Consider the following 26191-nt stretch of genomic DNA (forward strand, 5'->3'; position numbering starts at 1 on the left):
GTTGCATAAATTACTGAATGACATTATTTTTGACCTTATTTTATACAGTATTAAATCTGGAATTGTGTTTTAAAAATAAAACATATCCTACCAAAAACAAGATGTTGAGAGTTCGAAGAGAACTTTTGAGAAATATATCCAACAGGAAGCCTGAGTCAAAAAGTAGCAGGTAATAGTAGAAATGTAGTTGGGTACAATATAAAACTAACAGTGAACCAATATCTGTGATTCAACACTTGTATTAGGGTATTCTAAAATCTTTATTTTTTTTGTCAGGAATTTCCTTAATCACTTCTTCATAACTGTACTGCTTGTGGGTTCTTATACCTTATGCAGCTGACGCTACGCTCATGCTGCCTAGTCTGATTGTTAATAATAATTTTTAAATTAAACGTTTTGAGTAATATACTTAAAGCATCATCCACTACTGTTCAATCTTTTTAGTCTAGAAAAATGTAGACCTCAGGGAGACTTGATGGAATTATTTAAATAGATGAAGAAACTAAACTGTGCATATGTGGTCAGATTATTTGAATTAATTAAATTAGGGAGAATGAGGGTACAAGTTACATAAACATAAACTAGGTTAGATGTCAGGAGGTTTTTTTTTCCTCAGAGGGTCAATGACCTTTGAAACAAGTTGCTGGCTCATGCAGTGAGTGCAGATTCACTGCAAATTTTCAGAATGGAACTGGACAAGTTCCTGCAGAAGGCATGTTGGGTAATGTCAGAACATTGTTATCTCCTGCAATTCATTTTGTGATTACCTTCGGGGGTCAAAAAGGAATTTCCCAGGATTATTTTTTTTCCCTGAATTGGCCTGGTGTTTTTAAAAATCTTTTTTTTTGCAACTCCCAGGAGATTACATGGCTGCAGATGGATGGGGAGTGTTGGGGGTAATGTGACACAGAATTATACTCCACACAAACCTCCTCCCACTCTACTTTATCTAACCCTATCAGTACCATGTCTGAGTGGGACAGGCTCGATGAACCAGCTGGCCTTTTGCTGGCCATCTTTGTCATAGGTTCGTACGGTTAGAAAGCTACAGATAAATTCTCTGACAGAAACAAGGACAGCAATGACAGTGTGACGCTCATTCAAGTAGTTTCTTCTCATATGTCAGTTGAATGAGGGAAAAGGTTAAACTGTTATTCAGTGTGCAGTGTCCTGCTATACAGTCAAGTACAAATTTCTGATAAAGTAAATATTGGATATTAATGCATAAATTCCAATGTATATATATATATATGTTGGAAATATTAATGTGCAATAACACTTTGAAATAGAATAATCAGGTTTATTTCTCATCCCTGACTTTTCTGATTTTTAATCAGAATTTCAGACGATTCTGTAATTTGGATTAGTCTTGTTTTGGTGGCATCCATCCTTTTAAACCGATGGTGACTTCTGTTCCCCATAGCAGCTGCCACAGCACCAAGGATCTTTTTTTAAACCCTCCTTGGCAATTCAGTAGGGATGTCCAATCTCGATAGTCCAGTAATATCCTCCGGTAGTCCAGTTGTGGCTATATATCTGGCACATGATGGTACTGGAAGCGGGGGAGAAAATAAGTTACCTGCTGGTTTAATATGCTGCACTTGTGTCTATGGTAGTTTGATAGCAACATGGGTTCTGCGAGTAAAATTTGACCTTAAATCTGAAAGAAATCCAAATACTTAATCCTAGTTTGTGACATTCTGATATTTTACTCAAGGACAGGTTTTTTGTTGCAATGTATAAAAATCCAAAATTAGAAATTGTAAGCTCTGAGCATAGTATCTCAACAATTCTGTGTTTTATATCTTTTGGTATTTTCCTGTATTTGTCAACTTAATGGAAAATTATTTTTGTTTTCATTTAGTAATAAAAAATGTCTTCTGCAATGATAGCATTGTTTTCCTTTGGATAGCTCACATAGCCTTTCAGAAGTTAGGACAGAAACATAACAAAAATGGAATCCCTAGTCCATGGTTTATAGGTTTTTTTCTCTTTATACTCTATTTCTGAACTTAAAAATGAGGGCCCTGAAATTCCTCGTGCCATGATCCCGATGGTCACACTGGAATTGTGCCAATGGTGCTCTTCAGCGCTGACCTCTCCAAAGTTTGTATGGTCAGTGAAATGACACCTTATTAGCATGGGTCAGCCAGGCCAAGCGCCACTTCAGGTGCATCTCCAGTGCCTGCCTGCTGGAAACACTGGCACACCCCTGCCTGCTCATAGGCGGGTGCACAGGCTTATCTGACTCTGTCATTGGTCCCAATGTTTCCCTAGCGAAGGGCCAGCCAAAATTTTTTTTTTAATTTTAAATTCTTCAGGGTTCCAGGCTGCTTGCCTGACCTGGATTCTAATTTGGGGGCCCGTAAACACCCTTTTCAAGGCCTGTACACTGTAACTCATTCAGCCACTACTACAATGCCAGGTCCCCTCCAGATCTGGGGGGTTTTTAACTTCTAGCCCTGGAGTTACAGGAGGAGATCAGCAGAACTCCTGCATAATTTTGGCCTGGGATCTTTTAAAAAAGATTCCACCCTAAAATTACTTCTGCAGCTACATGATGAGAGAATTTCTTCTATTCTTTAGACACTGCATTAAGTATCGGAGAGAAAAAAATACAGGTGATAACTAACTGACATAGGCATCTGAGTAAACAGTCACCAAGCATAACCAAGTACCAGAAAGAATTAACATCCATCACTGAGCTAATAATTAACAACATAACCTAATCTTCTTAGCCCTAACACAGACGCCACTTACCACAGCCAGTCAACATGCTTTTGTGTATGTTTTACAGGGTTCTAGTGGCTCTGTCTCATAGAATGACTTGACAAAGATGGTATGATATTCCAAAGGGTTCATGGATATAATATTCCCACACTTTTGAAGCACAAGCTTGTTATAATTTTGATTAGCTGCAAAGCACGTGAGTCAAGATGCAACTCTATGGGTAAAAGCGTCTATACAATTTCAAGAAAAATTGTAAATGGTGGTAATTAGATGGCTAATTCCCTTCTAAGAAGCACTTGATCACCTTTTTAAAAAAAATTCTGCAAAGAGTGTCAATCAAAGCAACTCAACTGATAGGCATATATAGATAAACCTTTCATAAACTGCTTCAAAGCTTCTCAGCTATTTGTAATGACTTCAACAACTCACTGTTACTGCTTGCCTTTGCAAATGACTCAGTCGATGAATATAGCTGTTTGGTAGTTTATTCTGTTAAGGAAGTGCCCAGTGTAACTAATATTAACCATCATCTGAAATAATGTGGGCGTGTAGTGGAAATCTTAGCTGTAATCCAGAAATAATAAACGTGTCCATTATTCACCCAAACCATGCTATCCCAGATTACTTCATACACAAGATCTTGCTTAAATTCATAGGAAGTGCAAGCTTATATATGGGAATGGCTTTTGTGTTGAGCACAAGAGAAAGTACCTCGAGATGTCCAAATCATAACAAATGGTGTCTCCAGGAGTACATCATTATTTCCATTGGCTTGATGGGAGTGTGTCAATATTTGCACTGGATCTCCCACATAGAAAAGTTTGAACCCCCTACTCTAAAGGATACTTTATAACTTGTAAACTAGTAAAAAAATTAGGACAGTTAAAGGTAAAAGGCAACAGCAACATCAGGTGACAATATTAAAACTTTACAATAAGAAATTGTGCCAGTAAAAGAGAACTGGAAAATCAATTAAAAAGTGGCAGAGTCAGACTACCTGCTACCAATGCATCTATTTGTTGATTTCAGTGTGACGAGGATTGTGGTTGTAATAGTAATAGTATGTGACTCAGGCTGATTTGTTCTCCTGGCTGAAGGAACTTTTTGGTTTCCTCTGCAAAAATACAGGAGGTAAATATTTGGATACAAATATATAAACAGAAATTTCAAAATGCATAATATACTTCTTAGACTGAACTTGTTTCAGAAATCAGTGACAAGTGATAAGATTTTTTTTGGTGTGAATGATCAAATATCAAAACATGGTTTCTAAAAAAAATTCAATTATAAGAAATGAAAAAAATCTTTAATTTCAGTGTGCTTTTCAGTGTATTGAAAGCTGATTTTAAAGCACAAATTCTACAAAATCTTGGTAAATCTTCTACTAAATCAGGTTAGCTTTTCAGATAACCTGTCATTTGCTTTATCAATTGATCAAATACACAAGGATGTGCTTAAGTGTGATTATTAGCAGTTTTAAAAAAATTGAAAACCTCACAAAGGGAGACTAAACCATTTAAATGATCCAGCCTGTACACTGAATGACCTGTGGGCAGCTTCAATGATTTTCTACTTTATATGTGTGCTATGTGTGTAGGTGACAGTGTACTGTGATTGTAATACAAAGTGATTACTTGAGAAATCGCTGTGTAATAACTATCATTGTATTTGACATGATGTATTTCAGTTTTTGAAGATAGATCACTGTTACATGCCAGTGTGGGAGTAGAAATGGTGAGACAGCATTCTACAGTATGAGCGATGTGAATGTGTTCCTCCTACTTCCATTGACTGCCCATCAAGAAGACGAAAAGCAACTTATAGAATTAGAAACATTTATAATTGCGATTCCAGTAATGGAGTAACACATTTACTGATGTTGGCAAAAAATGTATTGTTACTTGTGAAAGGAACTCACACTCGTACCAAAGAAAATAGCCAGTTATGTAATCTATATATTACCTCTGTATGTACTGGCATGCAAACAATTGTATCCATACTAACAGAATACAATAAGTCGTGGATTAGATGAAAATAATTATCAATTGATGTTAGGAAGACATGTCATGAGGGCTGAGGTGGCTGTGTGCTTCTTAACATCATAAACTGAATTATTTTCCTGTACCTTGCTACCACCGAGTTGGTTATTTTATATTTTGTCAGATGTTTGTATGATACAAAAACAAGTATATAATATTCAAGGTGCTTGTGTCATAATTGCCAGTGATCCTAAGTCATGTGATGTCATCAGCATTACTTTTGGATGGTGAAATAACTCACTAAGAATATTTGAACTTGGGACACCCCCACACTAGTGCTGCAACAATAGTGCAGTCTGCCAGAGAATAAAGCCACCAAGTACTTGGACAGCCTGTCACCTGAGAAACAATGACAGGTGAGACGAGGTAATGACTTGAATAGTGGTCTACAAAAGTGTTATTAAAAGCAATGTGAGACAGGAAAACACTTTTACTTTGATAATTTCCTGTTTCTTAGGAAATTCTTATTTAATACAGATTTAAACTTTATCAAGTAAGGAGCTATCAGGCAAATCCATTTCCTAAACTGAAGAATAAGCTTAGACTCTGTGACTATTATAGCTGCAAAATCTGCTTAAAATGCTACATGTTTTAAAAGCTCAGCATTGACCAAATACCAAATCCCATTTTTTTCCAAATGAATAATTAAAACTTGAACGGTAATGGGTCAGATGCAAGGAAATCATGGATGAAACTGGTGCCAGCTAACTTCAGGGACATCAACTCAGATAACCTTGAACCCAGCCTATCAAATTTGAGTTGTGCTTCATAATGCCTCAGTACTGATTGATATATCCATTTTGAATAAAGATAAACTATTATTTGCCTTGTTGAAAAAAAAATGGCACCATATTCCTTTGTGAATTTTGTGTTCATCAGAGTGAATGTGGTTAGTGCTGGAATCTTAAATACTTTTCCATTTGGGCACTTAGTATCAATTACCCAACGCCCAGGTCAGGTAAGTATGGTTAGGTGTATAGCCACCTGTATTCTGTCCTAACCAATTCTTCTGAGTCACACAGTCTCAGAAGATCAACTCCACAGCACCAGTGGGACATTTTCCACTTCCCATACCAGCCACTCCATGGCTTCTCTGAGTGAAATTGCCAGTTGGTGTCAAATTAGTTTGTGCGTGGGTCCATGTCCACTAGGAACGGGATTAAGACCGCCCAATCTTATTTCCCATTGAACCCTTACTGCCAAAGGCAAAAGAGGCTTTTTATCCCATTAGTCTGGGCTGGTTTCAACCTCAGCTTCGAGAGGTGAAAGGATAATGTGCAACCTACCCAGTCCTGTACAAGAACCATGCATTATTGTCAGTAAAGAATCAGTGAAAGTCAGCCTTTATAAGGCAGCAGCACACTCCAGATGCATGTAGAATATGAAAGGATTAGAATGTAAAAACAAATTAGAGTTCCTCATATTTTCTTCTGATTCCAGAATATTAACAATTGTTCTGCTGAGCACACAAAATCCATTGTGTCAAGTTTTCTGTGACGTAAAGGCATAGTTGTTCTTTAATTTACATATATTCTATTTAAACTGTTGTTTTCTTCCATTTAGAATTACGACCATGTCCAGGGAACATTGGGGTACCAATCAGCTTAATCCCCTACCCTCAAGCCTGGCCTGCATATATTGCATATATGTCTGGTACTGTGAAACAGCTGATTGAGGAAGACAAAATAAGGAAAGCACAAGCAGATGTTATTCCTGAATATAAATTGAGACATTCCTACGGAGATCTTGCAGATGACAATCACAAAATCAAATGGCAAGGCACAATGACAAATTGTGAAACCTCAAACAGGTCTACAGATTATATTAGGCCAAACACGATGAAAGAAAATTATTTCATCCCAATAGGTAGAGGGAAGCATGTCTTAGGAATTAATAGCAATTGTCACAAGGTTATATTCTGTACCAAATGCAGTGTATGTCAATGGCCAAGTGACTACTAATTAGCTTTCCCTCCAAGGATCTCAAGCTTTGGGAGCTGATCTTACAACCACAGTGTTTCAGAGCACCCTGAACAGCATTCCTTCTATCGACTATTTTCTTCATCAATCATCTGTATCACATCATTGATGATTTACTATCAATAACTGGGACTGGTGCAGTAGTTAGACTGCTATGGCACTGCAACTGACAATGTGCAACAGGCAGAAACTTCAAAATAAAAAAAAAACATATATATGGGGTTTTTAAAAAAGTAGTATTTTGTTCTCTGGAAGTTAGAAAAAAAACAGATAATTCTCCAGAAAACACAAACAGAACCCAAACATCATAGATGTGTTATCTCTTACCTTCCTTCATAGCATTATGATGTCATCAGTTACCCACACAACATTGTGATATAGTTATTTTGCTGACATAAATAAATAATTGATGACAGAAGGGTTATACAACAGATATATGTAGCAGTAAGTTGGAAGGAGATAATTGAATCAAATGGCTACAGAAGTAATTGAATTGTGGTTTTGATGCCATCACTGTCTTTGTCAGGTTCTGAACATTGTTAAAGATTTGAGATTTAATTAGTGAAGAGACTTACAGCTGGATTTTCCTTCAATTGGCGGGATAGCAGTGGAGTGGGACTACCATCTGTCCATGTGACTCTGCTGCTAACCTGCCAATTTTTCCTCCCGGGACCCACATTAAGTAGGCAGGGCCATAGGTTTACCGCCACCGGGAGGGAGGCAAATTCAGTGCTGCTGCGTTTAAAATGCTGCAGTCATTTAAAGGGACACATGTGTTTTTAGAGAACAGGAAACAGGTGTGGTTAACACATCGAACAGCAGCTGCAGCCTTGGGAGTGTCAGCAGCTGGAAGGGTCCCCAGGTTTTCAGATGTGCCTGCGATGGTTCTTTTTCCAGAAATGAGAGCCAGAAGAATCAGAGTGTTGGGGACTGAGAACAGAAAGCCCCATTAGAGGTTGGTTCAGGCAATACGGAGGAGGTGGCAGAGGCAGTCAGTGCAATCTCCACCACCAAAGAAACTGCCACACAGTGACTATGACTGTGGTGTATTATCCCTCCTTATCCTTCTCAACCTCTCTACAGCCTTTGACATGGTCAACCACACCATCCTTCTCCAATGTCTTTCCTCTGTTGTCCAGCAAAGTGGGACTGCCCTTGTTTGGGTCAACTCTAACTTATCTGATTGGAGATAGAACACTTTTCAGCAATGGCTTCTCTTTCTGCCTCTGCATCGTTATCTCTGCAATCCCCCAAGGATCTATCCTTTGCCCTCTTCTCATCCTCATTTACTTGCTGCTGAAACCCTCATGCATGCCTTTATCTTCTCCAGACTCCACTATCCCAATGCTCTCCTGGTTGGCCTCCCAATCTCCGTAAACATCAGCTCATCCAAAACTCTGCTGCCCTTATCCTATTCCGCACCAATTTGCACTCATCCAGAGAGACACCAGGCAAGTCAGGCTGCATGAGAGAGGCTTTGTTCCCACATCTGCTTTGCAGACAGAGGTAAAAAGATATTTCACTTTAGTAGACCATGAGAGTTGATGGAGGTTTCTCTTCCCAAAAGAGCTGGGGCCAAAGACACCATTGAGATATATGAATGCCTGACTAATATAATCTTGAAAGCACCCCAACCACAGTATGTCAGTCTTTTAGTGGCACTGCATAAAAGATGTGCCAGGGTGATCAAGCGCTAATATTACCTGATTGGCAGCATCCGCGAAGATGCTACCAACTATTTCTGCTGTCATGACACACCTACCTGGCAATGACTGTTGGGAACTGTCTTCTCAGCATCTGAGTCAGCAGAGAGGCAGATTCAGTGCTGTGCCATTTGCTGCAAGGACAACTGTAGCTTCAATGCAGCATTGGGCAGGCACATGCAGTGGCCTGAACGCTGCCTACATCTCATTCAGGCATGTTGCAATTCTGACCGATAGGGATGGTATCATGAAGTGTCACAGACGACAACCATTCATTCAACCACCTGATACAGCACCACCTCCACTTCTGCAGACTTCAAACAGGGGATCAGCCACTCGGCTGCACTATCACTTGCCTGAAGACTCATGTCTGCACCTTGAATTTCCCATTCCTTCATTTTTGCCCGTATCTTCTTAGCCCTCTGTCCCTTGAACCTTGACAAAGACTAACAATGAGTTGAGATGCATTCTGAGGCTCTCCAAAGACTTTCAGAATGTGTGTCCCACCTTATTGTCACACTCCACTTTAATTGTCCCCTTCCCTTTAAATTTGACATACACAATTTTCCTCTCCCACCACTAGTCTTCTCTTCAGATCTGTCCAAATCTACACCTGAAGTTATGCTAATCAACTGACAGAGGAAAACTGGATGTAAAGAGGCTGCTTCCATTTCAATCTGTCTAATACTGCCAACAACCATTCTGGTGGTAATAAATCCAAAAGTGGAAAATCTAGCCTGTGTTCTCATTGCAATGGATGGAAGCGAAATCTTGCTGTACTTGGCCTAAGAATTCGTAGTAGTATCTTAATGTTTTGCAGATACAGCAAGCCTTATCTAACATTCTGTACCTGTAAAAATTATTGCATACAAGCTCCACCCACATATAACATGCAGTTTCTCCCATCTTTAAATATTTTCACAAAATTGTGCATCTGGGTTTTGAGCCAATTGTTCTTTATGAAATATTAGGAAAAAGTAAGCAATGCTAATTGTGTCACCAAACATAAAGTAGGAAAATATTGCAAATCATGGCACCCTCATATTTATGAGCACACAACATATTCCTGTCATACTTTTATACAACTCCATGCATCCATGAACTAGAAGAATGATATCTGAGGATTTCTTTGAAGGTACCACTTTTTCAAAATGGCTTACCAATAATTCCCTAAGCCAGGTGGCACATGATAGGGCACTTAAGTCACTACTATATGTTCAATAGCTTAGTATGATTCCATTAGTGACTTGGCTTCTTTACACTATGCAAGTGGTATAGGGCAATTGGACTTCTGAGGAAGGTAACATGATGACCTCATTATAAAAGGATGACATGTGGCCTGGAATTTAATTGTAAGCATGCAGGGAAAAAAACAAATTCAAATGTACGTGAAGTTTTTCCAATTTGGTGGATAACCAATTTAAAGTTAGCATGGAGGGTTGTGCACCTGCCTGACCAATTGCCACTGATCCTGGTAAATTCTGTAGTCAGCCTTACTTGTATAATTTTGGGATTCCCGCCTGTATTGGGGAGCCAACCTGTGAAGAGGCAGGAAATGGCTGCTTCAGGCTTGGGGTGCATATAGCAGCAGAGTGGACCTGGCTGCCTGTCTGCAGAGCAGCTCAAAAGGAGGACTTGGTTTGCCCAATCCAATTCACCTGCTCACATAACCTTTAATATTCTTCTTTTTCAAACAACTATCGAAATCTCTTTCAATACAATTTATGGAATCTGCTTCAATAATGGAGTATAGCGAAGAATTTCAAATCCTGACCATTCTCTGTGGAAATATATATTTTTTAATCTCCCCTTTAATTATTTCTCTGATTATCTTAAACTTATATCTCCTCATTGCTGTCTTATTAACAAATGGAAACAATCAATCACACTTAACCTTAACATAGGCCTCCATAATCTTGAAGATATTTACATGTCCACCTCTTAACCTTCTCAGGTCCAGTAAAAAATGTCCTAATTTCTCACATTTCTCTTTGTTACTGTAATACCTCATCATGGCTTGCATCTAAAATGCATCTTTACCATTGCTTTTAAATCCTTGCAATATTGAGGTGCACAAAACAGTACACAATACTCCCACTGCAGTCTTGTACAGTCCAACATTAACATCTAGGGCTCAATTTTAGGGGGCAAGTGAGGGCTCGTTGGGGGTGGGGGGGCTCCGAAAAGCTGGCTCCAACCCGCCGACTTCCGAGTTTCCCAGGGACCCACCTGTGTGTGCGCAGGCACCCGAAAACGGAAGTCTCGCCAGCTTGATGACGGTTAAAGAGCCAAATGTGCCTATTGAGGTACTTAAGGCACTTTACCTGTGACAGATGAAGTAATTGTAATGATTTTTAACTTACCTGGGTGGCTTGCCCACCGCTTCTGATTCACGTCTGGCCGGATCAGGGAAAAAGAAACTAAATAAAGTACATCAAAACCATTGAAGGATGTTAAAACATAAAATGAACCTACCTTTGCACCCTGCTCCGATGTCCGATTTCTCCCTCTCTGATCTTCCCCTCTTCACCCCCCCCCGATGTCCTCCCGATCTTCCCCTCACCCCCCTCGATCTTCCCCTCTCCCCCCGCCAATCTTCCCCTCTCCCCCCCTCCCGATGTCCCGCTCTTCACCCCGATCTTCCCCTCTCCCCCCCGCGATCTTCCATTCTCCCCCCGGATCTTCCACTCTCCCTCCTCGGTCTTCCATTCCAGCGCCAGATGACGTCTTGCTCTCACTCTTTCTTTTACCCCCCTCGCGTTGCAGCTCCTGATGGCAGCCAGCTGTCATCCCCTTGCTGCCAACCCACCACCATTGCAAAATCGAGCCCCTTGTTTTTATATTCTATGCCACTTGATAAAAAAAAACAAAGGTTCTGTTCTTTTTATGGCCTTACCGACTTGTGCTGGTACGTTCGATGATCCATCTGCGCGCCAAGGTTCCTCTGGTCCTTTACACCATACAAAATCTTACGATTTTCTTTCTCTATTCAAAATACAAAAATACATTATTTCACATTTTGTACGCTGAACTGCATCTGCCATCTATTTGCCAATTCTATTAGCCTATCAACATCCTCCTGCAGTCTTTCACAGTCCTTATCAAAATTTACCATACCTCCCTCAATTTTGTATCATCAGAACATTTTGATATGGTTTCCTGAATTCATGAGTCCACATTATTTATGTGCATGATAAACAAGGGCAACCGCAACACAAACACTTGAATACCAGTCACCACTTTCTTCCAATCAAAGAAGATTCTCTTTATCCCTAGTCTTTCCTTTCTGCCCTCCAGCTATTGGTATATCCATGTGGCCACGCTTAACCCCATGTGTCATTCATTCCCTAAGTGGTCCTTTATCAAGTGCTTTTTGAAAATTCATATAAACCACATCCACTGCATTTCTTTTCAAAGTTACCACAGGAAAGTGCAGTTGAGGTCGCAGATCAGCCATGATCTTATTGAATGGTGGAGCAGGCTCGAGGGGTCGTATGGCCTCCTCCTGCTCCTATTTCCTATGTTCTTATGGCATAGTATTTACTAGCCCTAATAATGGCTTCCTGTCCTTTAGTTCTACCATTATTAACTCTTTTTATTATTGAACAGATGAGAAGGGCCAACATACTGATGTGTTATCTGTCCCTCCACTGCAAAATGTGGTATTGTTTACTCGAATCAGAACAGAATCAGCCTTAAGATGCATTCTGGGAGTTGTAGTTCACAATTGTTTGCAGAGTATGACACTAGAGAACTTAAACTGGCTTCAATAGTAGCATCTTTCCCCGGAATGCATCACATGAAGCATCAATCATGTCCCCTCAGCAGACAAAACAATGCAATGTTACAGCTGGGATTCTCCATAATATGGCAAATTCATAGGCCTTTCAATTAAATTTGTTTCTCACTGAAGTATTAAAACTAGGGAATATTGGATCTCTGTGACTTATAAGGGATTAATCTGACTGATGGATTCAATTAATGTTATGAAATGAAAGTGAAGCCTGATTCTATATACATATTATCTGAATCCCAAATTTAGAATACAGCCTTAAAATCACCCAAAGTACGTGTGCCTTTTTGAAGAGTATTTACTGTTGATCTTGCAGGGTGGTTTTATTCAGTTTTGACTTGTGCAGGTTCCTGAAATGGCTGCTGACGTCTAGTGCACTTCATATTGTTGCTGTGTTTTTTTTTATTCATTCATGGGATGTGGGCATTGCTGGCAAGGCCAGCATTTATTGCCCATCCCTAATTGCCCTTGAGACGGTGGTGGTGAGCCACCTTCTTGAACCGCTGCAGTCCGTGTGTTGAAGGTTCTCCCACAGTGCTGTTAGGAAGGGAGTTCCAGGATTTTGACCCAGCGACGATGAAGGAACGGCGATATATTTCCAAGTTGGGATGGTGTGTGACTTGGAGGTGAACGTGCAGGTGGTGTTGTTCCAATGTGCCTGCTGCTCTTGTCCTTCTAGGCGGTAGAGGTCGTGGGTTTGGGAGGTGCAGTCGAAGAAGCCTTGGCGAGTTGCTGCAGTGTATCCTGTGGATGGTACACACTGCAGCCACAGTAAGCTGGTGGTGAAGGGAGTGAATGTTTAGGGTGGTGGATGGGGTGCCAATCAAGCGGGCTGCTTTGTCCTGGATGGTGTCGAGCTTCTTGAGCATTGTTGGAGCTGCACTCATCCAGGCAAGTGGAGAGTATTCCATCACACTCCTGACTTGTGCCTTGTAGATGGTGGAAAGGCTTTGGGGAGTCAGGAGGTGAGTCATTCGCCGCAGAATACCCAGCCTCTGACCTCCTCTGTAGCCACAGTATTTATATGGCTGGTCCAGTTACGTTTCTAGTCAATGGTGACGCCCAGGTCGTTGATGGTGGGGGATTCGGCGATAGTAATGCCGTTGAATGTCAAGGGGAGGTGGTTAGACACTTTCTTGTTGGAGATAGTCATTGCCTGGCACTTGTCTGGCACAAATGTTACTTGCCACGTATCAGCCCAAGCCTGGATGTTGTCCAGGTCTTGTTGCTTGCAGGCACAGACTTCTTCATTATCTGAGGGCTTGTGAATGGAACTGAACACTGTGCAATCATCAGCGAACATCCCCATTTCTGACCTTATGATGGAGAGAAGGTCATTGATGAAGCAGCTGAAGATGGTTGGGTCTAGGACACTGCCCTGAGGAACTCCTGCAGCAATGTCCTGGGCTGAGATGATTGTCCTCCATCAACCACTACCATCTTCCTTTGTGCTAGGTATGACTCCAGCCACTGGAGAGTTTTCCCCCATTCACATTGGAGGATCAATGATTGTGAGGTTATTATTTCCAGTTAACTGAGAAATAATTGTTATAGAATCATACAGCACAAAAGGAGGCCTCTCGGCCCATTGTGCCTGTGCTGGCTCTTTGAAAGAGCTATCCAATTAGTCCCACTCCCCTGGTCTTTCCCATAGCCCTGCAAATTTTTCCTTTTCAAGTATATATCCTATTCCCTTTTGAAAGTTACTATTGAATCTGCTTCCACCACCCTTTCAGGCAGTGCATTTCAAATCACAAAAACTCACTGCATAAAACAATTTCTCCTCAACTCCCCTCTGGTTCTTTTACCAATTATCTTAAATCTGTGTCCTCGGTTTACTGACCTTCCTGCCGGGGGAAACAGTTTTTCCCTACCGACTCTATCAAAACCCCTCATAATTTTGAATACCTCTATTAAATCTCCCTTTAATCTTCTCTGCTGTAAGGGGAACAATCCCAGTTTCTCTAATCTCTCCACATAACTGAAGACCCTCATCTAGTACCATTCTAGTAAATCTCTTCTGCACCCTTTCCAAGGGCTTGACATTCTTCTTAAAGTGTGGTGCTCAGAATTGGATACCAGTGATTTATAAAGGTTTACCATAACTTCCTTGCTTTTGTGCTTTGTGTTTCTATTTCTAAAGCCATGGATCCCGTATGCTTTGCTCTAATTTCCAGTTGTAATCAAGTCAAAATGTGGGATGGATGACGTTATTTGGAGTGGTGTGCAAAACATTTCATTTTCTGCTGCAGATTGACTGCAACATTATCACTCTATGCATTGAATTCACGTTTGCCAGTCTCATTTATACCAGCAACTTATTTACACTTGTAGTTGATTATCAAGAAATACAATGATCCCCAACTCCGGGAGCAGCAGCCAGCTTGTAAACCTGAAATAGCTGCATAATGCAAGGTTACTCAGTTTTGCCAACAGTCAGATATGGTATTGAAAGCCACAAAAAATTCTTCATTGCATTTTTGATACCACTGACTTCACTAAAATAAGCCAGTGTGAAGAGTTAACATAATCTTTTATTGCTTTAACTTTGCAGTATTAGTGGGAGCTTGGTATGATATCTATGTTTTGGGTGGGAGGGCAGTAGGTGGTAAAAATAGATGTACAAACACTTTGCAGATATGCATGCATTAAACAATAGTATGGGCAGTATACATAAACACAAGATTCATTGTTTCTTCACCACATATAGACCATCACTTGATATTTGTTCAATGCTTTTATTATTCAGTCAGTCATCTGTTAGTGTAAAAGCTAGTTTGAACCAGTCTGTGTTCCCTGAGGCTCTTTAGTCCAGGCTGGTGAAAACTATTTTCTTTACAAGGGAAGCGGAACTGGGGAACTGTTTACTTTAACACATCTTGCCGTGGGTCAGGGAATATCCTGTATAACATTTATCCCAATTAGTATAGTAGAATGTCCAAACCTATGACCTTTGGCAGGCAGTGTGTCGTTAACGGATTAGTAATCTTGGTACAAACTTAAGTGTTTTGTTACGTGCACAATGCTTCCAGAATTTGGACTCACTCTTGCTGAGTTGACATACTTAGTAACACAAGTAGAGGCTTGCTGTTGATATATATAATGAAATAAATAGGCACATATGAATTACATTTCTCTGGGATGTCATAAATGTTCAGTTTGCAAGATTAAGAAAATTGAATATTTACCCCCATCGTTATTTTTCCCTTTTGCTCACTTGCATCATGCTGTGCTTTATAAATGAAATAATGGGAATGCAACATGATCTCAGGCTTGTGCCTGAAGCAGTCAGCAACTAACTCTAGGCAGCCTGCACGTACAGCCCATGGATTGAATAATTTTGCAATCTTCCTTTCTCTCTCTGGAACGATGTCTCATTTCTACTTAGCTCCTGCCACCAATGCACAAGATGAAATTAAGGACTCTCCACAGTGTTGGAAATTGAGGGTGTAAACCTGTGTCCTACCAAGGTGCTGAGCCACTGGGCACCTTATACAAGAATATTTTCTCACTGCCTTCCCACAAAATGTTATAATAGTTTAAAACAATGCTATTAACATTGATGCATTGATGCATACAAAATAGAATACTTCAAGTTAACGCTTAAAATAGGTTTATCCTCAAGTTTTCATCTAACAAAATAGCCCCATGCATAGGTAATAAGAACGCTATTGCCTGGAATTTCCAGGGTGGGGGTGGGATTCTCTTGGGGAAGATCAGCAGAACCCCCAGAGAAATGGTGTAAAAGTCTAAAAATTGCCATTTGCGCTATTCGTCTAGGATTTCTGCTAATCTTCCACCAAAGTTACAGCAGTAGATCAGGAGAACCCTGTGGAAATTCAGGCCTATTTAATTATATTTATGTTTCTTAACCTTGCTGCTGTTCTTTCTTCAAGTCCATGGAATATTGTGCAAACTGAAGTATCTGGTCACTATTTTGTCCACCTTTTCTCAAGCTGCGACCTGAACAATCCGGGCTCCTGAATCTTTGCATGAGCACCACAGATGTCTGCTCAATGAGAACACTTGTTCACCTATGTACATTGCTGTGTTTTATTCTCCGGCACATTACATGGAATGTGCAAAGTGTCATGAATCATGGTGGCACCGTACTGCCAACGCTACCAAGTAGCCGTGTGTCTGGACTTCCTTCTGCTTCAAAGAGTTCTGCAATGTTGGACTGTCTTAAAATTTATGCATCAAGCATGCACCCTAGGAAGTGTGCATTGATGTGAATGATTATTTTTTGCTGCTGGTCATATACCATTCGCACATTGATGGAATTGTAGCTCTTCCCATTCAGATTCTTGGGAGGGGCATAAATGACTACATGGGTGCAGCCAAAGATACCCTTCACCTAAAGAAAGCCAGCAATTTGAGGAAAAAAATGATGCTGCCTTTCAAACGGATGCTGCCGGTTATTGCTGAACTTGATATCGTTGTGACCATGGTGAAACAATGTAGCAATGACGCCCTTCATACAACATTGGATGGCATGATGGCTTACCCCTGTAATATCTATTGTGGATGCCTGGAAAGTTCACGTATGCAGAATTTGAGGGCAGCGGTGACCTTCACTGCACTCGGAATCTTGATGCAACAATTGGCACAACTCATTCACAGCTGCCCTTCCAAGTCTGCACCTCATTAGGCACTGATCCTCCATTGGGTTAAAGCAGCTGTTTTGTAATGACAGACCCATTGCTAGAGGCAGTTTGTCTTCTCTATGAAGTATTTACTCATGGACTGTTACCACTAGTGGCACACTACAAGGTGGCCTAAAAGGGGGATGCAACCCATTTTGCAGAAGTTTATGGGTTACTGCTCAATTGCTATGCTGACAGCAATTGCTTTTACTGTCAAGTTATTGAGTTCAACTTCGTGGGTAAGCTACATCCTACCTGATTGTTTTAATTTCCGAGGTCGGCTCCCCTTTGCAGACAGGAATGCTGCATGAAAAATGCAACTTAGAATGACTCCGAGAAATTTACCAAGATTGATGGCATTACAGGCAGGCAGGCAGAATCATAGAATCATATAATCATAGAAAATTTATGGCACAGAAGGAGGCCATTTGGCCCATCATGTCCGCGCCGGCCGAAAATCAGGCACCCAGCTGAATCACACTTTCCAGCACTTGTTCTGTAGCCTTGTAGGTTTGCTGTGTTGCTTAAGTACAGTTCCAGGTTTGCCCTGTTGCTTGGGTACAGTTTTGGTTTGCCCTGTTGATCGGGTGCAGTTCCGGTTTGCCCTGTTAATCGGATAGAGTTTCTGGATGCGAGTTGCTCGGATACAGTTCCTGGTTTGCCGTGTTGCTTGGGTACAGTTTCGGTTTGCCCTGTTGATCGGGTACAATTCCGGTTTGCCCTGTTGATCGGGTCAGTTCTCGTTTGCCCTGTTGCTCGGGTACAGTTCCTGGTTTGCCCTGTGGCTTGAGTACAGTTCCTGGTTTGCCGTGTTGCTTGGGTATAATTCCTGGACGCGAGTTGCTCAGGTACAGTTTCTGGTTTGCCGTGTTGCTCGGGTATAGTTCCTGGTTTGCTAAGTTGCTTGGGTACAGTTGCTGGTTTGTCGTATTGATCGGGTACAGTTCCTGGTTTACCAAGTTGCTCGGGTACAGTTCCTGGTTTGCCATGTTGCTCGGGTACAGTTCCGGTTTGCTCTGTTGCTTGGGTACAGTTCCGGTTTGCTCTGTTGCTCGGGTACAGTTCCTGGTTTGCCGTGTTGCTCAGGTACAGTTCCTGATTTGCCATGTTGCTCGGGTACAGTTCCTGGTTTGCCCTGTTGCTCGGGTACAGTTCCCGGATGTGAGTTGCTCGTGTTCAGTTCCCGGATGCAAGTTGCTTGGGTACAGTTCCTGGACGTGAGTTGCTCGGGTACAGTTCTTGATTTGTCCTATTGCTCGGGTACAGTTCTTGTTTGCCCTGATGATTGGGTACAGTTCCTGGTTTGCCCTGTTGCTTGGGTACAGTTCCCATTTGCCCTGTTAATCGGGTACTGTTCCTGATTGCTCGGGTAGAAGTTCTACCCAGTCACACTTACAGCATCATTGCTGCCAAAGAGGAAAATCTCAGCCATAATTAACAAAACCTCAACAAGTAAATGTTTCTTTTTTCTGTGATTAATCATTAAGTCTCAGTGTTTGGAAATGGCTGCAAAGTTGGATCTGCAATAACACCGGCAATAGGCATTATTGTTGCATATTAGCCAATTTTCCCACCACTTTTAATGCAGTACACCATTGTCACATGGCCAGTGGAAAATATGGGCATAAGCATCTTTTTCCTAGTTTATCCAAACAATCTTGCCAGCATATTTTTTCTCCTCTTTGAATTTTTATACTGAATGCAAGATTGGAAGTTGTGCACTTAAAGACTACAGTACTATAATTTCTGAGCACCCCTTTCCATTTACAGCAATATATGATGCAAGCCTCTCTGCTGTGTTTCGAGAAGAAATTTTCCATCTTGGCCATTTGCTTTCTGAAAATTTTTTAAAACTACTGACAGCAATTTTACTGTTAGCTGGTTCTAATTTATTTTGAATGGTCTATGGTGACATAAAGTACTCACAATGTTCCCTTAGAGAATCAATCCTAATAATTTATAAGACTTTAGGAGGAGAGAAGGAGGGGGCATAGATTGCATGCAAAGTGAGGCTTTAAGGTTTGTAAATTGCTATGATTATGGATGTGACTGCTTACAAAAGAAACATTAACTTTTCAGTCTTTTCACACAGTGCGTACAGGGTTCAAATCCAGCCCAGACTGATCGGATGCAAGCTTCTTTCTCTGCTGACTATGAGACACCTGCAAGAAATTAGCTTAGGCAGTCTTAAAACTGTGGGCATGAGCGCATGGCATTTATCTGCTTATAATTTAGTAGTACTTTGGCAATATCACTGAAAAAAGGTCACAAGGTTGCCTGATGTGGGAAATGGAGAAATTGACATTGGTGTAATAGGGAGATTTCTTCTGAGGGTCAGGTTGAGAACATAAGAAATAGGAGCAGGAGTAGGCCATACGGTCCCTCAAGCCTGCTCCGCCATTCAATAAGATCATGGCTGATCTTCGACCTCAAGTCCACTTTCCCGCCCAATCCCCATATCCATTGAACAACCGAAACCTGACTCACTGCCCATGTCTCTGTTTCCATCTTTTTAGCTTAGAAGTTCATTTAAGCCAGTTTTTGGGTGCCAATTGGGTGCAAGGAATGATCCCTGTGCCCGAAGACGGAAGCCTGAGAATCGGACGAAATTGGTCCTCGGGCCTCATCTAAATAATAGTGGCAAGATGCCAGGGTCTGGAGCGCCTCCACAGGCAGTTTGCTACTCTACCCCGTTATCGCCCAGCGCTGAAAGGAAAACCTACTCAGACAACCACTGCCAAGCCCCCGGGCGCAAGTATCTCCCAACATAGTGGATGTGAGGTGTTTATTGATTGTTGGGACATGCTAAAAAATTGCTTATCATTTACAATCTTCAAGAAAACAACATCAAAGCTTAGCTCATTAACCAGCTTCCATTTCAACACTTTTGTTTTGAAACAAGCGAATACCCTTAGCTTTAAAAATCAACCTTTAAATGTAACTCCTTTCGATGGAAAATTGATCAAGAAAATCCAAAACATGACAATGACTTAACTTGAGTTACTCAGAATTAAAACAACTAATTTTGATTTACAATCAAGTGCCCAGGAGCACATCTTAGTACTTGATTTTATCCATTAATATTAGCTTAAATGTGGATGAAGGAGCAAAATATATATTGTAAACATGCAACAATTTACGAGAATTGATACTTATAGTAAAATTATTTAATACTTGCTCTACATAGGATACAGTAATTGCTTTAGTTGTGATTTTAAGTTCTGAATACTGCCAGTTTGAATCTTTGCAGCTGTTACTGGAAGACATTATCTGTAGGCCAAGTATGTGAACACCTACTCACATACCCAGTGTTCCGTGCATAGTAAAATTGAATTGCAGAGCAGCAAGAATTTGCAACTGAAGCTCTACACCTCAAAATGCCACTCGATTGGATATGTCGTACGTCTACCATAGAATTGCATAGAAATTACTACACGGAAACAGGCTGTTTGGCTCAACATGCCTGTGTTGATTTTTATCTTCCACATGAGCAGTAGCCCTAATCCCATAAGTCTACTCTGTTCCCATATTTCTTTATTCCCCTTTCCATCAGTGACCTCTTCTTAAATCTTGGCATGGTTTCTGCTTCAATCACTAACTCTGGTAATGCTTTCCATAGCCTTACAAACTTTTGTGTAAAAAGGTTTCTCCTGCTCTCTTTCCTAAAACTATTACATTTAATCTTATATGTATGTCCCCTCATTCTGGCCCAGTAGATTTCTATCTCCCCGGTCAAATCCCATCATGATTTTAAACACTTCTATCGAATCACCCATAATCTTCTCTGTGCTAATGAAATTAGTCCCTGTTTTTCTTCATATTTGTATTTCCTCATACCAGGCAGCATCGTAGTAAACCTGAGCTGTGCCCTCTCAATTGCCTATGTTGTGGAGCCAAAAACTGCACACAGTACGACAACTGTGGTCTTACTAAAGTTTTATATGGATTCACCATTACATCTCAACTTTTATATTCTATACCCCTTGCCATGAAACCCAGAATCCCATTAGCTTTTTTTTAATGGACTTATCCTCTTGAGGTGCTGCTTTTAATATCTTGTGAACCTGAACCCCCAAATCTCTCTGCTCTTCCACATCACCCAGCCATCCCCCATTCAAATTAAAATGATTACTTTTATTTTTTTTACCAGAACATGCGACCTCACATTTACTAACATTATGCTGAGTGAGAGGGATGGAGTGTGATGTAAAATGTGAGCAGTAGAGTTTTATATAAATTAAGAGTTTGCATTGGGTGGAGCTTCGGAGTCATTGGAGAAGTCGAATCTTCCAGCAGAAGCCTGAATAAAGATTTCAGCAGCAGTGGAAATGAGGTAAGGATATAGGTTGGCAATGTTGTGGAGGTGGAAGCATATGGTCTTGATGATGGATAGGATATGGGGTTTGAAGCACAGCTCAGTGAAAGATGACACTGAAATTGGATGCTGTCTGGTTCAACCTGAGCTGGCAGCAAGGGATGGGATTGAAGTTGATGCCAAGGTTCTGGAGATTTTTTATGGGAGTAGAATAAGATGGATTGGGTTTCCTCAATGTTCAAATGGAGAAAGTTTTGGCTCATCCTAAACTTGATGTGAGATAGGAAATCTGTTAAAACTGTGTGTGTGAAAGTGCAGCTGTAAGGAACTTTGTGCTGACAAAGTACTTGGTGCTTGATATTTGTCCCATTTAACGACCAACACAGGCAGCACTGTGAAATGAAAACATAGCCAATGAAATAGAAGAAAATAAGCATGCCTGTGCTTTTACAAAGATCAGCAGTTGGCAAAGTGACTTGCCTACTCCGTCAAATTTACAGTGTGGAGCAATAAAGAAGTGGATGCTGGAAATCTGAAATAAAAACAGAAAATTCTTGAAACACTCAGTAGGTCAGGCAGCATCTGTGGAGAGAGGAAGGTAGGGTTGATGGCCCAGTTTTTGCTGTCAAAAATAACAGTGAGGCTAACCTCACTCACCGTTGCTTATGCGCAAATCGCACAGCAACTTCAGGCAAGGGCAGATGAGCAGTTAAATGTGAAGTTGCTGCCCGAGATGCGCCATTCCACCATCAGCTTCGCGAAAATGGCATCTCGCTGTCTGACTCACCATTCAAATACATTGAACGGCGTGAAGTTCCAGTTCTTGCATGGTAGATATGAACTAAACTCGCCACAGAAAGTTGGGGCTTGTCCATTTCAGTCTAAGTACCCTTTTTAATGGCATGATAAGTGTTAATTACTACAAAACAACCTCTCTGGCACTAAAAATTAACTATTACAAGTGTGGAGTCTCATTCCTTCAGCTTTTAATTGTTGTTGGAGATTGGGAAAAAAAAGTAAATTAATTTTTTTTTAAACTTTCTTTCAATGTCTCTTTTATCTCCCTCTCAATCCAATCTTTCTTTCCCTCTCTTTATTTCTCTTTCTGTACCTGATCTGACATTGAATTCACTATTCTAACTGATACTTCCTGGTTCAGACTCAGTGCTGTTCATTTCACAATCCTTCAATCTGATTGGTTGAGGAGATACACAGTTGCTTGCCCTGTTCACACAGATCCCAGATGCCCTGTAGAGGGCACCGTGCTGTTTCCAGCCTGCAGATCCAGCAACTTCCAGTGCAAGATCTCATGGAAATTAAACAGGCAAGGGCAAGTCTAACTAACGGCAGGCACATTCGTTGACCGGTTACAGCAAATTCTGGGCCAACATTTCAAGTCTTATGACCCTTCATCAGAACCCTACTTCAGTCTCTCGACAGATGGTGCTTGACCTGATGAGTGTTTCCAGCATTTACTTAAAAAATTCTTGCTCACTTACTCAGGTTTGTGCACAAATGAGATTCCATCGAGGCCCTCTATCAGCTCCATCCATGCTGTTCGCTGGTACTCATTATTGCTGGTTGGCTCTCTCCCAAAATTACGAAACTCCTCCAGCAGGACTTCCAGTGTCTCATCAATGAATGGTGCCATCTGTGCTCAGTTATTTTTGCTTGTTCAACCATATGTGGAGCTTCAAGGGCAGCCGGCAGCCCTTAATGTCCCTGGCACTGGAAATCTCACCCGTGTGACCTTGGCATGCTACCAGCATGTTATGCTATCCACTGGGAATGTCATCAAGAAATTCTAATAAGCTGAACTCACATTTGGGACGCAGACACATGGGGAGTGCCTAAGAAGTGTTGGACCCATGGCTCTGTGTTATTGGCCCCATTAGTTCATGTGACATGCCATTATTTGTTATCTTTTCACATGTATAAAAGTTTATACTGTGATAAATAAACGTAAAACAAAAATATTTCAGAAGAATGGAGCAAATGAATAAACAATTTTTAAAAATCTTTGAGAAACCTATTCCCCCAAATCACTGAAAGAACGAGCTATCTTTTACTTTTAAAAAGCATAACCGGGACAATTTTAACCAAACCGCCCTGCGGAAACTGAACGGGTGGGTAATTAAAATTGTCCAGGTTACTTACCCACTCTCGAGCTGCCCGGATCCCATCAACCGCGATTTTTACGCAGGCTTCTGGACAGGTGGCTAAGCAGCTCGCCCAAAGTTGGTGGGGTCCTTCTTTAAAGATGCAGTCGGGGTTCCAACTACAATTTTAACTCAGGCTTGTGCAGGGAAGCCACTGTGGCTTTCCCGCCAATATGAAGAGAGTTGGGATCTGCCCGGAAGATGAAAAGGCCCAAACAGGTACATTTTTAATTTCCTTGGAGGAGCAGGATTGCTTAGGCCTCCCCTGCCCTGAACTACACCCCCCTTCCCTCCAGAAACTCCCTTCCCCTTCCCCACACTTACCCAAATGTCAGTGGGTGGCCATGGGCTACCCCCATTTTCCAAAAGACAGCAGCCGCTTCACGCCAACTTCAAGCCTGTTCTGGGTGGGTCACCCTGATCAGACCCACGCCGTGCCCGACAGGAAGATCTCTGATAGCCTGGCTCTACTCAGGGACATGATCGCCTACGTACAGGACAGGGGGGGTGAATACCTGCCTGATCAGCCTGGACCAGGAGAAGGCCTTTGACAGAATATCCCACACGTACATGATGGACATGCTCTCCAAAATGGGGTTTGGGGAGGGAATCCGCAATTGGATCCAACTGCTCTACACAAACATCAGTAGCGCCGTTTCAATCAATGGGTGGGAATCAGAAAGCTTCCCGATCAAATCTGGAGTCAGGCAGGGCTGTCCTCTCTCCTCCGTCTTGGTCGTGTGCTGCATCGAACCCTTTGCCGAGTCCATCAGGAGGGATGTGGGCTTAAGGGGGGTGACGATCCCAGGCAGCGGAGGCACTCATGTCAAGGCCTCCCTGTCCGTGGATGACGTCGCCGTCTTTTGCTCGGATCAGCTGTCGGTCCGCAAATTGATGAGCATCTGCGACCAGTTCGAACTGGCCTCAGGGGCCAGGGTAAATCGTACGAAGAGCGAGGCCATGTTCTTTGGGAACTGGACCAACCGATCCTTTGTCCCCTTTACTGTCAGGTCAGATTACCTGAAGGTGCTGGGGATCTGGTTGGGGCATGAACCAAGAACTGGAAGGAGCGTATTTCCAAGGTTAAGCAGAAACTGGGACTGTGGGATCGACAATCCCTCTCGATCGTGGGCAAAAACCTGGTCATCAGGTGCAAGGTGCTCTCGGTGTTGCTGTACTTGCACAGGTCTGGCCCATACCTCGCTCCTGCGCCGTGACAGTCACCCGAGCCATCTTCCACTTTATCTGGAGATCAAAAATGGAACGTGTCCGCAGGGACACGATGTACAAATCTCTGGAGAAAGGGGGGAAAGGCATGCCCAACGTGGCCCTCATCCTGATGGCCACCTTTGTGTGCGGCTGCACCAAGCTTTGCGTGGACCCTTGGTACGAAAACACAAAATGTCACAACGTGCTGAGGTTCTACCTGTCCCCAGTGTTGCAAAGGATGGGCCTGGCCACGCTGCCACGGAACACTCCGTCCAGTTGGACCGTTCTGCCCCACCTATCCCTTGTCGAAAAGTTTATGAAAAAAAACACTTTCGACCACAAGGCGATCAGTAAGTGGTCCGCACGTAACGTCCTCGAGACCCTGCGGGAAAAGGAGATGGTGGATCCTGTCGGTTGGTTGCCCGAGCAGACTGTCAATGTCATTTGGCAGAATGCCTCATCGCCAGAACTTTCAAACAAGCACCAAGACATAGCTTGGCTGGTGGTGAGAAGGGCCCTTCCCGTCAGATCCTTCATGCACTCCCGGACTCTCAGCGCCACCGCGCGCTGTCCCCGAGGAGGCTGCGGTGGAGACGAGACCGTCACCCATCTCCTTCTGGAATGCACCTTTGCAAAGAAGGTCTGGAGAGAGATGCAATGGTATCTGTCCAGGTTCGTCCTGAGCAGCTCCGTAACACAGGACTCTGTGCTATACGGGCTGTTCCCGGGGACGCACACCAAGACAGACATCAACTGCTGCTGGAAGACCATTAACTCGGTGAAAGACACCCTTTGGTCTGCCCGAAACTTGCTGGTCTTCCAGTGCACGGAGCTGTCCTCGACCGAGTGTTGCAGACTGGCACATTCCAAGGTGCAGAACTATGTGCTCAGGGACGCACTGAAGCTAGGTGCAGCCGCCGCAAAGGCTCTGTGGGGAAAAGCAACCATTGAGAGCCTTCCCGCCATTGTATACCGAGGGGCTGCAATCAGGGAAACTCCCCCCCCCGGGCAGAATGTAAAATTCAAATTGCTGTAATGTACCTATAATGAATCTGTAATGTACCTGTAATGAATCTGTAATCAATAATCTGTATTGAGTACAATGTAATGAGACACCCCAGAGTGTCATGAACTGTAATTATGTACAATGTGTTCATTGAACTGTACTTGATGTAACCTACAAATTGTATAATCTGTATTGTGTACGTTTGGAATGTGATATGACAACTGTATTGTATGTTTTTGCGACAAATTTTATGAATAAAGTATATTTTTTGGAAAAAAAACAGTGGCATATTAATGAGACCCAGGAGTTAAAATAGCCCAGGCCTGATTTCTGCAACAGCGGGCGAGTTTCCAACTCCCCTCACCGCCCACCCACTCAAAACCTAACCCGGAGTTACAATCAGGGTCAAGGGGAATGATTAAACTGCCAAAGCTTACTTTCAATTGTACAGTTGCAATACGGTTTCTATGAACTAAATCACTGCTCCTTAACTGTGGTTAAAAACTAATATTCTTAATTCTCTGGTAAGTTTCATACCATTCTGCTTTGTGGACATCTTCAATAACAATTTCATAGCACTTAGCTTTACTAGGAGGAGAGTTCTAAAGCTAT

General features: G+C 42.0%; 1 long non-coding RNA gene across 1 annotated transcript; it reads right to left on the reverse strand.

The window, feature by feature from the left end:
• Positions 1-1385: 1385 nt before the first annotated feature.
• On the reverse strand, positions 1386-22785 carry LOC137341402 (uncharacterized). The gene is made up of 3 exons (XR_010967028.1): positions 22705-22785; positions 11348-11436; positions 1386-1552 (listed from the first exon to the last, which is right to left on the reverse strand). It is a non-coding gene; the product is annotated as an uncharacterized lncRNA (long non-coding RNA).
• Between the last annotated feature and the right edge of the window lie 3406 nt (positions 22786-26191).

The sequence above is a fragment of the Heptranchias perlo genome, chromosome 23 (assembly GCF_035084215.1).
Source record: "Heptranchias perlo isolate sHepPer1 chromosome 23, sHepPer1.hap1, whole genome shotgun sequence".
Taxonomy (NCBI): domain Eukaryota; kingdom Metazoa; phylum Chordata; class Chondrichthyes; order Hexanchiformes; family Hexanchidae; genus Heptranchias; species Heptranchias perlo.